General features: G+C 37.1%; 1 protein-coding gene across 1 annotated transcript in view; it reads left to right on the top strand.

Moving 5' to 3' along the window:
- Nucleotides 1-15,411, top strand: part of LOC141394970 (meiotic nuclear division protein 1 homolog) — a 139,783-nt gene that overhangs the window by 105,958 nt on the left and 18,414 nt on the right. The gene's annotated exons all lie outside the window — the stretch shown is intronic.

Here is a 15,411-nt window from a genome sequence, read left to right as displayed (position 1 = left end):
GAGGTCTTCTGCCTATACAAGAGACCTTTTGGATGACTTCAGTCTATTGAAGACTCCTTTAGGAGGTCTTTTGTCTATAGAAGACTCCTTTAAAAGAACTGCCGTCTATTGAAGAACTCCTTATGGGAGCATTCTGTCGAAAGAAGAATTCTTTAAGAGGTCTTCTGTCTATATAATATCCCTTTAGAAGATCTTTTATCACAACAAAATCTCTTCAGGATGGTTTTCTGTCTATAAACACTATTTTAGCAGATCTTCTGCCTATAGAAAACCCTAAGGATATCTCTTCTGTCTATAGCATAAGAAGACTCCTTTAGGAGATTCTCTGTGTATGGAAGAACCCTTTTGGAGGTCATCTGTCTATAGAAGACTCCTTTGGTGGTCTTCTGTCTGTAGGAGACTCCTTTAGGAGATTTTTTTCTGTACTAAGTCTCTTTAGGAGGTCTTCTGTCAAGAGAAGACCCTTTTAGGAAGTTTTCTGTCTATAGAAGACACCTTTAGGAAGTTTTCTGCCTATAGAAGATTGCTATAGGAGGTCGTATGTCTATAGAAGACAGCTTATTATGCCTCTGTCTGCAAAAGAGTCCTTTAGAGGGTCTTCTGGCCACATAAGACCACTTTTGGATGCCGTTTGTCTATAGAAGACTGCATATGGTGTTCTTCTGTCGATAGAGGACTCCTTTAGGTAGTTTTCTGTCGATAGGAGAATCCTCCTAAAAGTTCTTCTTTTTATAGAAGTCTCCTTTAGTCGATAGAATACTCCTTTAGGAAGTCTTCTGTCGTTAAAAGAACCCTTAAAAGGTGTTCTGTTCGTAGATGACTCTTTTAGGGGGTCTTCTGTCTATAGAAGACTCCTTATGTGGTCTTTTGTCGACAGCAGAGGAGGTCTTGTGTCGATAGAAGAGCCTTCAGAAAATCTTCTTTAGGATTTTTTCTATAGAAGACTCATTTAGGATGCCTTTTTGTCTATAGAAGACCTCTTTGAAATGTCTCCTTTGGAAAGTCTTTTGTCTATAGAAGACTCCAGTTGGTATAAGACTCCTTTAGGAAGCCTTCTGTCGATAGAAGAACATTAAGGCGGTATTTTGTTTATGGGATACTTCTTTAGGAGACTTCTGTCTATAGAAGAGGTCTTCATTCTATAGAATACTTCTTTAAGGGGTATTCTGTCTATAGAAGATTCCTTTATGTGGCCTTCTGCAGATAAAAAATTCTTTTAGAATGTCTTCTGTTTATAGAAACATCGTTTAGGACGGTGTCTTCTGTCTAAAAAATACTTCTTTAGGATGTCTTTTGTCTATAGAATGTCTTTCGGAGTTCTTCTGTCTAAAAATACTCCTCTAGGAGATTGTCTGTGAAGAAGAAGAACATTTTAGGAGGTCATCTGTCTATAGAAAAATTCTTTGGGTGCTCTTCTGTCTGTAGGAGACTCCTTTAGAAGATCTTTTATTTGTACTAAATCTCTTTAGGAAGTCTTCTATCGATAGAAAACCCTTTTAGGAAGCTTTCTGTCTATAAGAGACTCCTTTAGGAAGCTTTCTGCCTATAGGAGATTGGTATAGGAGGTCGCCTATCTATAGAAGACAGTTTTATTAGGCCTTATGTCTGCAAAAGAGTCCTTTAGGGCGTCTTCTGTCTGCAGAAGAGTCCTTTAAGCGGTCTTCTGGGTGTCTTCTGTCTTTAGAAGACTGCATAAGGAGGTATTCTCTCGGTAGAGGACTCCCTTAGGTGGTTTTCTGTCGATAGAAGAACCCTCCAAAAATTTCTTCTGTTTACAGAAGTCTCTTTTGGTCGATAGAAGACTCCTTTAGGAAGTCTTCTGTCGACAAAATAACCTTTAAGATGTCATCTGTTTGTAGAAGACTCTTTTAATAGGTCTTCTGTCTACAGAAGACTCCTTATGTAGTCTTCTGCCGATAGCGGAGGAGGTCTTGTGTCGATAGTAGAGCCTTCAGAAAGTCTTCTTCAGGAATTTTTTCGATAGAAGACTCCTTTAGGTGGTCTTCTGTCTTCTGAAGACTCCAATCGGTAGAAGACTCCTTTAGGAGGCCTTCTCTCGATAGAAGAACATTAAGGCGTTATTTTGTTCATAGAATGATTCTTTATGGGCCTTCTGTCTATATATGTCTACTTTAAAAGGTCTTCTTTCTATAGAATACATCTTTAAGGGGTCTTCTGTCTATAGAAGACTCCTTTAGGCGGTCTTCTGCCGATAGAAACGTCTTCTGTCCTTTTTCTATAGAAGACTACTTAGGATGATTTCTCTCTATAGATTTAGGAAAAGAGGAAGCAACTAGAGGTTCTTCTGTCTAGAGACGACCTTTTAGGAAGTCTGCTCTCTATAGAAGAAACCGTTAGGGAGTTTAAAGGAAACTCCTTCAAGTGGTATTTTGTCTATAGAAGACCCCTTTAGGAGTTCTTCTGTCTAAAAAAGATTACTTTAAGATGTCTTTTGTCTGTAGAAGACTCCTTTCAGAGTTCTTCTGTCTACAGAAAATACCACTTTAAAACGTCTTCTGTCTTTAGAAGACTCCTTTAGGGTGTCTCCTGTCTATAGAAGACTCTTTTAGTGCTTCGTCTGCCTATGGAATACTCTTATAGGAAGTCTTGTTTCTATAGAAGGCCCCCTTAGCAAGTTTTTTCTCCATAGAAGTTATCTGTAGGAAGTCTTCTGCCTGTATAAGCCTACTTTATGAGGCCTTCTGTCTATTGAAACTCCTTTGTTGTTGTTGTAGCAAAGGATATATGTTCGCTCGTGTATTATTTCAGTTATCAGGTTCTGGTTCGACTATATCCAGACTCAAGAATTCCGCAACCTGGACTTGTTGCGTCCATATAGAATCAGGAAACAGGTGAGTGGGGTTAGCTGGACAGCTAAACAAATGCAGCGTGTCTTGTGATCCCAATCCATATGCCGGGAATGTGTTGGGTATCGCGGCATCAATGTGGGTCCAATACGAATTGATCGTCCGGATCTTAAAGTGTTTGCCTTGGCAGCTGGCGTTCTTCTGCTGCGATGGATGGAGGGTGGTCTCCAAGTACGGCATTCACACTGTATATCTGTACTGCCTGCGCAACCATGTCTGTGTGATAGGCTCGTTGATCTAGAGGTTCTCAGTTATATAGGGTGTTTTTTTAAGCCCGATAGAACTTGAAATTGTAAAAAATAACACAAAAAATTAAATTGTAATCAAATTTTTTTTATTCGAAAGATCAATACGTGACATTAATATTTGAAAATGATTTCGGGCATATGGGCACCGCGGCTGTTCTTGACGAAGTGCATTCTGGACGTCCAATTTTTGGCCACTTTTTCGAGCACTGCTGGCCGTATGTCACGAATAACACGAACAATGCTGGCCTCCAAGGCATCAATTATTGCTGGTTTATCAGCATAAACCAGTGACTTCACGTAGTCCCACAGGAAATAATCGAGAGGTGTCAAATCGCACGACCTTGGAGGCCAATTGGCAGGTCCACTTCTCGAAATCAACTTATCGCCAAATTTTGATTTCAATAAGTCGATGGTTGTAAGGAGTCTGTAGGGTCTCTTGTGGGTTGGTCTCACTCCATATGCGGCAATTTTGCTTATTAACAAACCCGTTAAGCCAAAAATGCGCCTCATCGCTGAACACAATTTTGCGATAAAACAACGGGTCATTTGCCAACTGCTCTCTGCGAATCGACGAATTTTCAAAGTAAATTTGGATAATTTCGTAGCGTTGTTCAAGCGTGAGTCTATTCATGATGATTTGTCAGAGTATACTGAAACAAATAAAAAAAAGTTTCATCAAAATTTAATTTTTTGTGTTACTTTTTACAATTTAAAGTTCTATCTAGCTTAAAAAAACACCCTTTACCTTTGGGCCTCTCTCTTTAGATCATGAAGATCTCTCCTGTCGTGCCTGGATGGGAAAGCCTGTCCATTAGATCGTGACAGGGATGCTCACTGCGATAACACCCAAGAGGTACTGCATCGACAACATCTTGTTGTGCTGACGCAAGGGTAAAATCTTCGCCTTCTCATGAAGATGGTTCACTGGTGTCATAAGGAGACAGCCTGTTGCAGTGCTCAGGTCCGCATTCTGGCAGGTTTAAATCTTCGTCCTTGCATTACCATGCAGTCGTCGCATAGCTTAACACAGACCGTCCTATTGCATTGTAAGAAGTCAACAAGGTTTTTTGTCAGCACCCCAAGTGCTGCCGGCCAGCGGCTTGAGGACCTTGTTCCTACTTCTAATCTATCGCAAATAGCTGAGGCTTGTGTGGACCACTTAAACATGCTATCGAATATTTTGGGATAGTTAGCGGTCGGAATCAGTGGGAGTCTCATATCTGCCGTCCAAGTGGTGAACAGTGTGGCAGTGGATTTAGCGGCGGATATTTTCATATTCCTCAAATGGAAGAACTGCACTAAGTCAGCTATGTAGACATTTAACCTATCATATAAGTCATCGATGATAGGGCCCGACGCCAAGATCGTACAATCATCCGCATACAATACGATCTCTATGCCGTCTGGAGGGTGTGGAATTTCAAAGAGGTAGAGGTTAAACAGTTACGGCGGCCGGTTTTACGCAGCGGATTGACCCGGAGGAATCTTCGACCAGGGGCCGTCACCTCAACAATTATGTGTTTAGAAGACTCCTTTAGGAGATCTTTTCTCTTTGGATGACTCTTTAAGGAGGTCTTCTGTTTATAGTAGACTCCTTTGGGAGGGCGATGGAAGATTCCTTTAGAAGACCTTTAATCTGTACAAAATCTCTGTTGGAGGTCCAGTCTTTTTAACGACTTTTTAGGAGATCTTCTGTTTATAGAAGCCGCCCTTAGTAGGTCTTCTGTCTATGGAGAACCACTTTAGGAGGCCTTATGTCTATAGAAGACCCGTTATGGAGGTCTTCTTTCCACAGAATACTTCTTTAGGAGGTCTGCTGTGTATTGTAGTCTCCTTTAGGAGGTACAGAAGACTCCTTTAGAAGATCTCCTATCTATAGAAAATACTTTTAGGGAGTCTTCTGTCGGCAGAAAATCCCTTTAGGGAGTCTATTGTCCATAGGATACCCCTCAACCCCTTATTTTTCTAGATGAGGGCTTATGAAATAAAAATAAAAAATTGTGAAATTGGGGAAAGGGAACAAATTCCGCACGGAATTTTCATTCATGATTGCCTTGTTTATGTCTATTATAGAAAACTGCTTTAGGAGGTTTTCTGTCGATTGTAGAGAGATTTTAACTATTGGAGACTCTCTTAAGAGACCATCTACCTGCAGAATATCTCATTTGGAGGCCCGCTATTTATAGAAGTTCTTCTAAATATGGTATACCCTTTGAGAAGGTCTTCTGTCTACAGTGACCTTCCCACAAATCTTGTTACTCTAGTAGATCTCCTTAGAAATTAATGCTAACTATTGTAGACCACTTCAGTGAGTCTTATAACCACCTGATATAACTTTTGTATGTCTTCCTTCTATTGAAGGATGTCCTTCTTCAAAATTCACATTTTATGGTTAATTTTGAGTTTTCACGATTTTGTTTGGAGACCGCAAATCCTATCGAAATGGGGCTAAAGAAAATGTTGTAGCTGTGAAAATTCTCTAGAAGACTGACCGTTATGATTTGTTCCTAGGTTTTACCATTTTTGAGATACATATATAAGTTCAGGTATATTTGTAGGATTTTTTAGGTTTTCACGATTTGCTTAAAATCAGTAAATCGTATCGAAATGTGACTAGAGAAAATCGTATAACTGTGAAAATTCTTTACAAGATTGGCTTTCATAATTTTTTTTTTAGGTTGTACCATTTTTGAGATACCAAAGTTTAAGTTGGGAAATTGCAGTCATGGCATTGTTTTATAAGGAGACGATACAGTCAATACATTGTCCCAATTAGAACTTATATTTCTCAATACCGGTAAAACCTACGAAAATATCGTAAAGGTCAATCTTGTAGAGAATTTTCATAGCTACAATATTTTTTTTAGTCCCACTTCGATAGAACTTGTGGTTTCCAAGCAAAATCGTGAAAACCTAAAAAACCCCTAACAATTTCATCTTGAATGGCGATTTATTTAAAAAGCGCTCCGGCGATTTTTGTTTTGTTTTTTGATTTTTCTCATGTAGTTTCTATGAACATTGTAGTTTCAGAATCCGTGGGATGCTTTCGGTCTATAGAAGACCCATACAATAACTTTTGCTTTTTTCGAATTATCTTTAAAAATATCCGTTTATTATTGTCATATGTGACACCGAAATACATATCTTCAAAAATTCCGAAGACAAAAATTCCAACACAATTCTCTGTCTTCAAAAATACTGGAAATTATAAACTGTGTTGTAAAAAACACATGACGAACTATTGTGGCGCCCAAAAAGTACCAACTAATAAGAAAGAACCCATTTAATTCAAAGTCTTATCGCCACGAAAGAAAATTTAAAAACACAAAACTTATTTCAAAATCTGGTGTCGACAGACATCCATTCTACATTCTGTATTCCCTCCGCAAATGTTGATTTCAAAATCGGAGAGTGAGCATGGTGCGTAATGCACCACACATGTTTGTTCTCTCTCTGCTTATGTTTCATATTCATAAAAAACCCAACCAACCGATAATGCACTTTGATTGCATTCAACCGTTCCCTAATCTAGAATTTAGGCTGTATTCTCAAGGAATGAATAATGTATTTTGTGGATTATAGAAGAAAATTATTGTTGTTTTGTTTTTGGTTCTTTAGGTTTCCCCCACAGATTGTCGAGTGTGTGTGAGTCGATTTGAGAATATTCTGTTCTGCGTAATTGTTATTTATTTTCTTGTTTAACGACTACCTGCTGTGTGTAGCTTATCAATGCATTCTAGAATAACTATTAAGACTTCTCACCAAAGTGACAATAGGTCACATATGTATATTGAAACGTATGTAGAAATGTATGTACATCCATATGTTTTGTTTTAACGTAAAATATTTGTTTAATATTTTAGACCTAAGACAACAAAACATCGCACAATGGTCCCAAATCCCAATTTTCTGGAAAAACTATATCAACGTCCATTTTGTATTGAAATTAATTATTATTTATAATAAATGTGTACAAACAGTAATTCTTACGTTTTATCGACCAAAATGACCAGAAACTGCCAAAATTTGTTGGTCCCGTTGTGTGGGGTCTAAACCAAAACATTGACCTATGTTAATAATTTTCGGTACGAAGGATTCATACCTTCCAAGAGGTCAGAATACCAAATTTCAGCCGAATCGGTCATAAAGTGTCGCTAAAATCCACAAAATATCTGAAATCGGACGGTACTTTTATGTGGGGGCTATGACAAAAAATGGACCTATTTTCTACACTCTGAAACCCTTAAATATGAATTTTAAGGAAAATCGGTTGATAGATGTGGGTATTACCGTTCCATTTCAATTGGATACTACGTACAGTCACAACAGGTATTTACAAAAAATTCTCCCATCTTAAAATAGAAAATCCACTTTATTTTAACTGTGGCAAATTGAGCACGATTTGACTTCTGAATTTATTAGTACAGACCCCCTGCTAGCTTCCAAATTCGATTTGGAGGTGGACATATTTGAACATTTTTTTTAAAAGTTTAAGTATATTTAAAAAATATTTGTAAAAACTAAGTTTTAATATGTATAAAAACATTGATTTTATTACGCTAATTTTTCAAATTTCTTCGTTCTTTTTGTAAATATTATGAAAGTACTCATTAACAGCTTCCCGATTCATAATGACTTTGGCCTCACTTCTGTATATTTATGCAGCGACGCAATACAACATAAATTGTATATTTTACAGCACAAAGTCTGTTTTATTTTTACATAAAAAAGTGTCAACTTTGGTACTGCGCCAATCAACGAATACTAACGTTATTTACAAAAACTAATTATTTTCAGATGACTTGATGTGTTTTTTATTGTTCTGTGCAAAAAAATATTAAAATTTCGAAACTTCAAAAATAGGGTTTTGGCCAATAATTTCCTGATTGAGACCTATGTGCATCGGAGGGTAATTTAAAAGTGAGATCTACCACAGGGATCTCTCTGTACACTGAGCATAATTGACGAACATTTGTCACACAGAGCGCGCAATAATGGTAACGGACAAATGTGGTAAATACTTATCTAAATTATTTGCGTATCTATTTAAGGGAAATTGTTAATTTAACCTCAAAAATATGTTGGTATTTCTATGAAAAGGTAATCGGTAATTTCCTTATTGATTTTAGGTAGAATTGTAGGATTTATTACCAGAGTACGTAAAAATACTTTAAATAAAATTTCCAATCGTTTCGTTTCGTATTTTCCATAGGAACAATACAAAACGAAACATAACCCTCGTTGGCCGAGCTCGCTGTTTAGTTTCGTTTTGTTTACATTCGTGAGTACGAACAAAACGAAAAGCGAAAAGTACTCAACTCTACAACAACAGATAGAAAACTAAATAGTACTTAACACATGTGAATAAATCAAAAACGTTTCGTGGTTGATAAAATTCACTGTGGTATGCTGATGCTAACTTATAGGGTTGTTAAGCAATCACATGTGTGTGTGTGTCTGAGTGTGTCATTGACCATAACGCACGGCAAACGTTTCCCAAAAATACTTGTCGTTTCGGTGGTGAATGAAACAACTTGGCAAAGCATAGCCGAAGTTACATTTCACCAATCGTACGGTTTCCATCTTTTTACGTTGAAAAGTTTGTGTTTTTGTTTTGGTTGTGAGAATGAAACGATTCAGAGAAGCTGAAAAGTTTGTGGCGTTGTGTGATTGGTACGGGAATCGTTTTGTTTCTTTCCGTTCATTGCCCTCCATACCATGAAAAACATCGTTAGGGGTTCTTGCAGCTTTAAGGCCAATACCTCAGGAAGTATGGACCTGTGCAAGAAAAATATTGTACCGTCGAAAAGGGACCCGCAAGGACAACCCACTGAAAACATGTTCAAACCCATCCGAAAGGAGCTTTTAAACTTCACTTTATCCGAATTTTGTGTGGGTGGTACCCGAAGGTGTAGACCGATATAGTCCATATTCAAACTCGATTAATATCTGGAAGGAATAACATGATGTGCAAAGTTTGGACCAAATCGATTGCTCGAAGGAGTGGACCTATGTGGCCGATCGTGGAGCTTAAACTAACTTTGGACAAAATACTACGATGCCCAAAATTTAGTTCGAATCCGGTGATCTGTTCGAGAGTTTATGGTGCGCACCATCCAGCCTGACAGACAGTGGTCACAAAACTTCTCCACCAAAAATTGCCAACATAGGTTGACTCATTGATTTAGCCGCCATATAAAGGGACCGCCCGATTGAATACATTTTTAGATACATTTTTATACCCTCCACCATAGTATGGAGGGTATATTAAGTTTGTCATTCCGTTTGTAACACATCGAACTAATCATTTGCGACCCTATAAAGTATATATATTCTTGATCAGGATAAAATTCTAAGACGATTTAGCCATGTCCGTCTGTTGTAATCACTCTAGCGTCCGTAATAATTGAGATAGAGTGCTGAAATTTTGCACCCGTCTTTTTTCCATAGGCAGGTCAAGTTCGAAGATGGACAATATCGGTCCACTCTTTGGTATAGCCCCCATATAACGGTACCTCCGGATTTGAGGTATTTTGACGTCACATTTGCAGACCGAATTAGCTATAATTTTGCACTTAGGGTTCCTAGTGATCAACAAACTTATATCCCAAAGGATATGGGCATAGGTCCATGTTTTGGTGTAGTCCCCATATAACGGTACCTCCCGATTTTCGGTATTTTGAGAATTTTAGCTACAATTTTTAACCGAACTAGCTGTAATTTGCCATTTGGTCATGAAATATCTCCACCAAACATCGTCAACATAGGTCCATGTTTTGGTATAGCCTCATATAACGGTACCTCCCAATTTTCGGTATTTTGAGAATTTTAGCTACAGATTTTAACCGAAATAGCTGTAATTTGACATTTGAAGTTCTCAGTGGTCATAAAACATCTCCAACGAAACATCGTCAATATTGGTCCATGTTTTGGTATAGCCCCCATATAACGGCATTTCCCAATTTTCGGTATTTTGAGAATTTTAGCTGCAATTTTTAGCCGAACTAGTTGTAATGATCGGTATTTTGAGAATTTTAGCTACAATTTTGTCTATTCAAAAATAATCGTCAATATAGGTCCATGTTTTGGCATATCCCCCCATATAACTGTACCTCCCGATTTTCGGGAATTTTCAGTGGTCACGAAATTTCTTCACTAAAATTCGTCAACATGGGTCCATTTTTGAGGGTCTACATTGTTTTGATGAAACTCCCCTCAATTTGACTCTTGAAGTTCCCTGCAACTATAAAACTTTTCCGCAAAAAAATTTAAAGATAGGTTGACTCTTTGATATAGCCCCGTAAGTGGTACCTTTCACCTAGCTGAACACATTTTTTTAGATTAGATTAGATAACACTGTGCAACAAAATGGAGGTGAAAGGCTGGGGCACGGAAAATTCCTCTTGGGGAAGAAAGGCCTTGGTGAATATATTATGAACCCCGAAGGACAGAGCCGCCGTGAGTCGAACTTCCGCGTTATGACGTGATGCAATTTTTGTTAGAGACCCTGTGGGCCATCTGGAATTAGCGTTATATCTTTGTTCACTGTTGCTTAAGTGCTCTACAAAAACAACAAACAAAGATATAATGCTAATTCATGATGGCTTACAGGGTCTCTTGCAAAAACTTCACCACGCCATAACGGGGAAGTTCGACTCACGGCGCATCTCTCCTTCGGGGTTTTTAATATACACACACCAAGGGCTTTCATCTCCAAAAGGAATTATCTCTGCCCCAAAATTTGTGTTCACAGTGTAATTTAAGCAATAGTGGGAGGCAGTAGGAGTCTATCCATTGTCGAAAAGTTGTTCCACCTAAAATTGTGAAAGGACCCTAGTTATTCCATTTTAATTAAGACTATTTTATGGTGGAGGGTATAAAAAGTTCGGCCCGGCCGAACTTAACGACTTTTTACTTGTTTGACCTAATTTAGGCATTTGAGGTATCCGTGGTCATCAAGTACATCCACCTAAAATTTTGGACAGGAAAAATACTAATTATTACATTTTAGTTTAAAATGTTTCATGGTGGAGGGCCCTGCCGACCTTATTGATTTTTTTATTTGTTGGCATCGTAGTCTGCCACAATTTCAAGATTCAGTAACCTTGTATTATTCGAAAGAAAGACGAAATCGTTTAAAGTCTTTAGGTAGTCGGCTTCACCGCTTTGGGAATGAGTTGCCTATACCTCTTTCCATAGACCAGGGCCATATTCACCAAACAACTTATCAACTTTTCATTTTGCACTTAGCAATATTTTTGACAATTCGCAAATTTTCCGTTTCACAGAACCCTTATTTTTGACGCTCGCTTTGTTATTTCTGTTCAACAAACTTCCTCTTCTGCTAAGTGAAAAGTTGTAACTGCAAAGTGCATTTTGCTAAGATTTTGCAAAAAAAAATTGTGCTCTTTTGTTCCACAGAAAGCTTAGCATTTTGTTTTTGCAGACCAAATTTTGATAAGTTTGTCTAAAATTTGCGGGGTAAATGTCGTCTTTGCCAATGTACATTGTTAGAATGAGTAAAGTTTTTAAAACGTTACGAAGGGAGATTTTGTTCGGAAATAAGGATCCGACCCCTCTGAACTCCCCTCTCCCAACTTCCATCCTCAGAACTTTCACCCTGCGAACCACACCCTTCTGAAATCCTACCCTTCGAACAACCCCCTCCGAACCACCCCACAAATCACTTAGACTAAACTCTATTTCATTATACCCTACACCACAATGTGGAAAGGGTATTATAAGTTTGTTTTGGTAAAAATTCATGTAACACCGCGAAATATTCGTCGGAGACCCCCAATGTGGAATACCAATCATCATATCTCGGCGAGATAAAGCGATTTTGTGATGTGTGTCCGTCCGTGTGTCCGTCTGTCCATTATAAATTGTAATCAAACTCCAGGAGGCAATTATGGACCGATCGTCACGAAAATTGGTATGGAGGTCGGTTTCACATCAGAATAGATCGCTATTTTAATTGGTGATGATCGTGAAATATTTAGCGGGTGAAAAGGACCAAAAACATAATTTTTATCCGATTTTTAAGCTTCTCTGTAGGTCGCAATAATAGACAGATCGCCTCGAAATTTTAAATAAGGTAAGAGTATATGACAAAGAAGAAGCTTGCAATTTGAGATGGCGATCAGACAATATTTAGAGGGTTAAATGGACCACAACTTTTGTGTGAAAATTGTGAAAATTTTTAATAAACAGCTTATATCTTTGTTCCTGAAAGACACCTTCCCCACTCGTGAGTTATATTTGGAAGACGATCTCTTGACCTTTCAATTGATGTCAATTATGTTGGTGTACGTGATCAGATAACAGAGTTACAGCCTAATATATCCAGTTTTTTGTTTGTAGTGTAATCATAAACCCTCTAGAGGTCGCAATTATAGCTCAATAGTCACGAAACTTTGCACGAGGTTAGGGTTTATGTTAAAGAAAATGCCTATAATTTTGCATGACTATCTGATATTATTTAGCGGTTGACGTAGACCAATACTTTTGTATGAAAAATACACAAATTTTATTTTTGGTCCATATGTTCATTCCTGGAGGGCATATACCGGCAAAGTAGCCTACATATCAAAAATAACTGCTGATCTTTCCCCTGATGCAAATTGCAATAATGTGTCTGCTAGATAACGGGCCTACTGCCTAATAGCTCATTTAGACTAACCATAAATCCTCGACTGGATTTAATAAATCCAGTACAAATCTCATTGCATTTAGATATACATTTTGGAGGATTTAAATGACAGTCATAGCACAATTACCAAGGTAGATGCATCAGCCCATCTGATCGAATTTGAAACGTCAAAAGAATTTTTTGTAAATTGAATTCGTCTCAAAAAACATACGTCAAATTACAAATTTATTGTTAAATACTGAAAATTTTAGCACATTATGCTACTAATGCTAACTAAAGAGCATGGCACAATAATGCAGGTAAAACGGCAAAAACAGCTGATTATCACATTAGTTGTCAAAATGCAATATTGTGAATAAAATTACATACAAAAGGTAAACAAGCAAATTACAGTAATGCGTTATTTTGACGTTTATTCCGCCATGCTAAAGAGCAAATAAAGAATTATTTTATCGGAGTTTGCGCATCTAAAATAAATACACGAATTAATTGATCGTTTATACATCGTAAATATTAGTCTTGGTTGATTAAAATCAACTTTGTACATCAAAACAAATTTAATTTGTCCGCCTTGTTTACACAATTTTACATTGTATATTATTTTTAGTGTAGCAATTCACCGGTGCATCTACCTTTTTTCTAGAAACATGTTGAAAAAAACAGAGTTGTATACGAGGATTTATGCCAGATTTAAAACAAATCCACTCAATGCGAGGATTTATTTTTTGTATGGGAAATCTGGTAGATTTTGGCTGGATTTAGCAAATAAAACCTGATAATGTGCTAAATCCGGCTAATGAAGTCATATCTAAATGGGCTATAATATATGATGGGTTTTGTGTAGAGAACCACAATTTCCTCCCATGCTACAAATTGTCTCTATCATGACAGAGAATTTTTCAGTTCAGTTGTCAAATTGGATTTTTTATATAAATATTTCAGCATGGGGTCGCCTCGCCACTTATTTTTATACCTCGGATTTAGGGTAAAGGGCATACAAACAAAATACGACCAAAGTTGTGTCTCATCGAAATATTGGTTTTAGACCCCAAGTATGTTTGGACGAAATTCGTTTCAGACAATTTGGAGTCTATTTAGCCCTGTCCGTTCATCTGTCTCTCTTAATGTCTAGCTGGCTGGTGCGCACGACGGATCTACCGATTAAAACCAATGTTTATACTTCGTAATATTTTGCCCAAACTTTGTTTAAGTTCGAATGTAGGCTATTTCGGTCCAAGCTCCCCCCTAAATAGTTCAAAATTATTTTCGAAAAATTGTGTGAATGAATGATAACTGGCGAAGTGCGCAATCGATTTGCTCCAAATATTCCATATATTATTATTCCTTCCAGATATAGATCGGATAAGACTATATCGGTCCACACATTAGAGTACCTAGCACACAAAATTCGGAAAAGAGAAATTTAAGAGTCCTCTCGAATCGTTTTGAATTTTTTTCAGCAGATTGTACTTGCGCCGCAAATCCGCAAGATAACTGTCAAGGGGATTTTCTGATAGGTCGAAACTTTACACATCGTATTATTTCATCCAGTCATGTATCAGGTTGGAATATGGACTATATCGGTCCGTTCTTCTAGTACCTCCCATACAAAATATGGGAAAAGTGCAGTTTGAGGACCCGTATCGGATCTATTCATTATTATTATTATTATTTTTTTTTTTTTTTGAAGAAGAAGGTTCTTTTTACGGTCACTTTTCCGGGCTAAGTCATACTTCCTGAGATAATAGTCCAGAAGTTCCAAAAACAAATTTGAAAAAATAATTCTCAAACTTTTCCAAAACTCAGAAGTTAGCTTACTAAAATTGATTTGGTATAGCCCCATATTACGATACCTACAGATTCCACGTATTTTGAAGCAAACTCGTGTTACAAAATAAATATATTTTTATACGGCAGAGGCTAAGGGTATATCACCGTTAGCGCAGCTGACTTATACTATCTTCTTTGCTATGAATAATTTTGGGAATTATAAATTTGTTTGCATGCAAAATTTTTGAATTTCTATTCATTGCTAGTTATTTCTACCATTATAAAATATATTTTTGATATCACAATATATGCCCACAATGAACTATTTTCGAAGCATATGTGAGGTAAAAGTGCACAATTTTTGGACGATAGATCTTCAATAAACTCGCAATTTTCCCAATCATCAAATATACCAAATTGCATTTTAGGTATATTCCAAAAAGGAACCTGATATTCAAAGACAATTTGAAGATGTAGCAGTAGGGGCTAATCAATGTGAATTTTCCAATTTTAGAATATTTTTTAGAAATGTATAATTTATATATTTTTCCACAAACATCCCAGTAAAGACAAGGGGGACTTCTCTTGTATCAATGGATTCATATTAAGTTATTGATATGTGACTTAGTTTTTATCGCCGAGTCCGAACGGCGTGTTCTAAGTTGCCATTTATAGAGACGTTTTGGCTGAAATACTCAGGAAATATCGCCATTCAGCGTGTAAAGCGGTTGCACATAGCTAATTCCTGCACGTTGTGGTGTAGGGTATCACATGGTCGGCCCCGTCCGACTATAGCCTTAGCTTACTTGTTTTTTATGTTTATTTTATTTTATTTTATTTTTATTTTATATTGATTTTATTTTTATTTAATTTT

The sequence above is a fragment of the Musca autumnalis genome, unplaced genomic scaffold (assembly GCF_047663935.1).
Source record: "Musca autumnalis isolate F117 unplaced genomic scaffold, ASM4766393v1 scaffold_2, whole genome shotgun sequence".
Classification (NCBI taxonomy): Eukaryota; Metazoa; Arthropoda; class Insecta; order Diptera; family Muscidae; genus Musca; species Musca autumnalis.
Note: the sequence above shows the minus strand (reverse complement) of the source record. Positions and strands in the feature narration are given on the sequence as shown.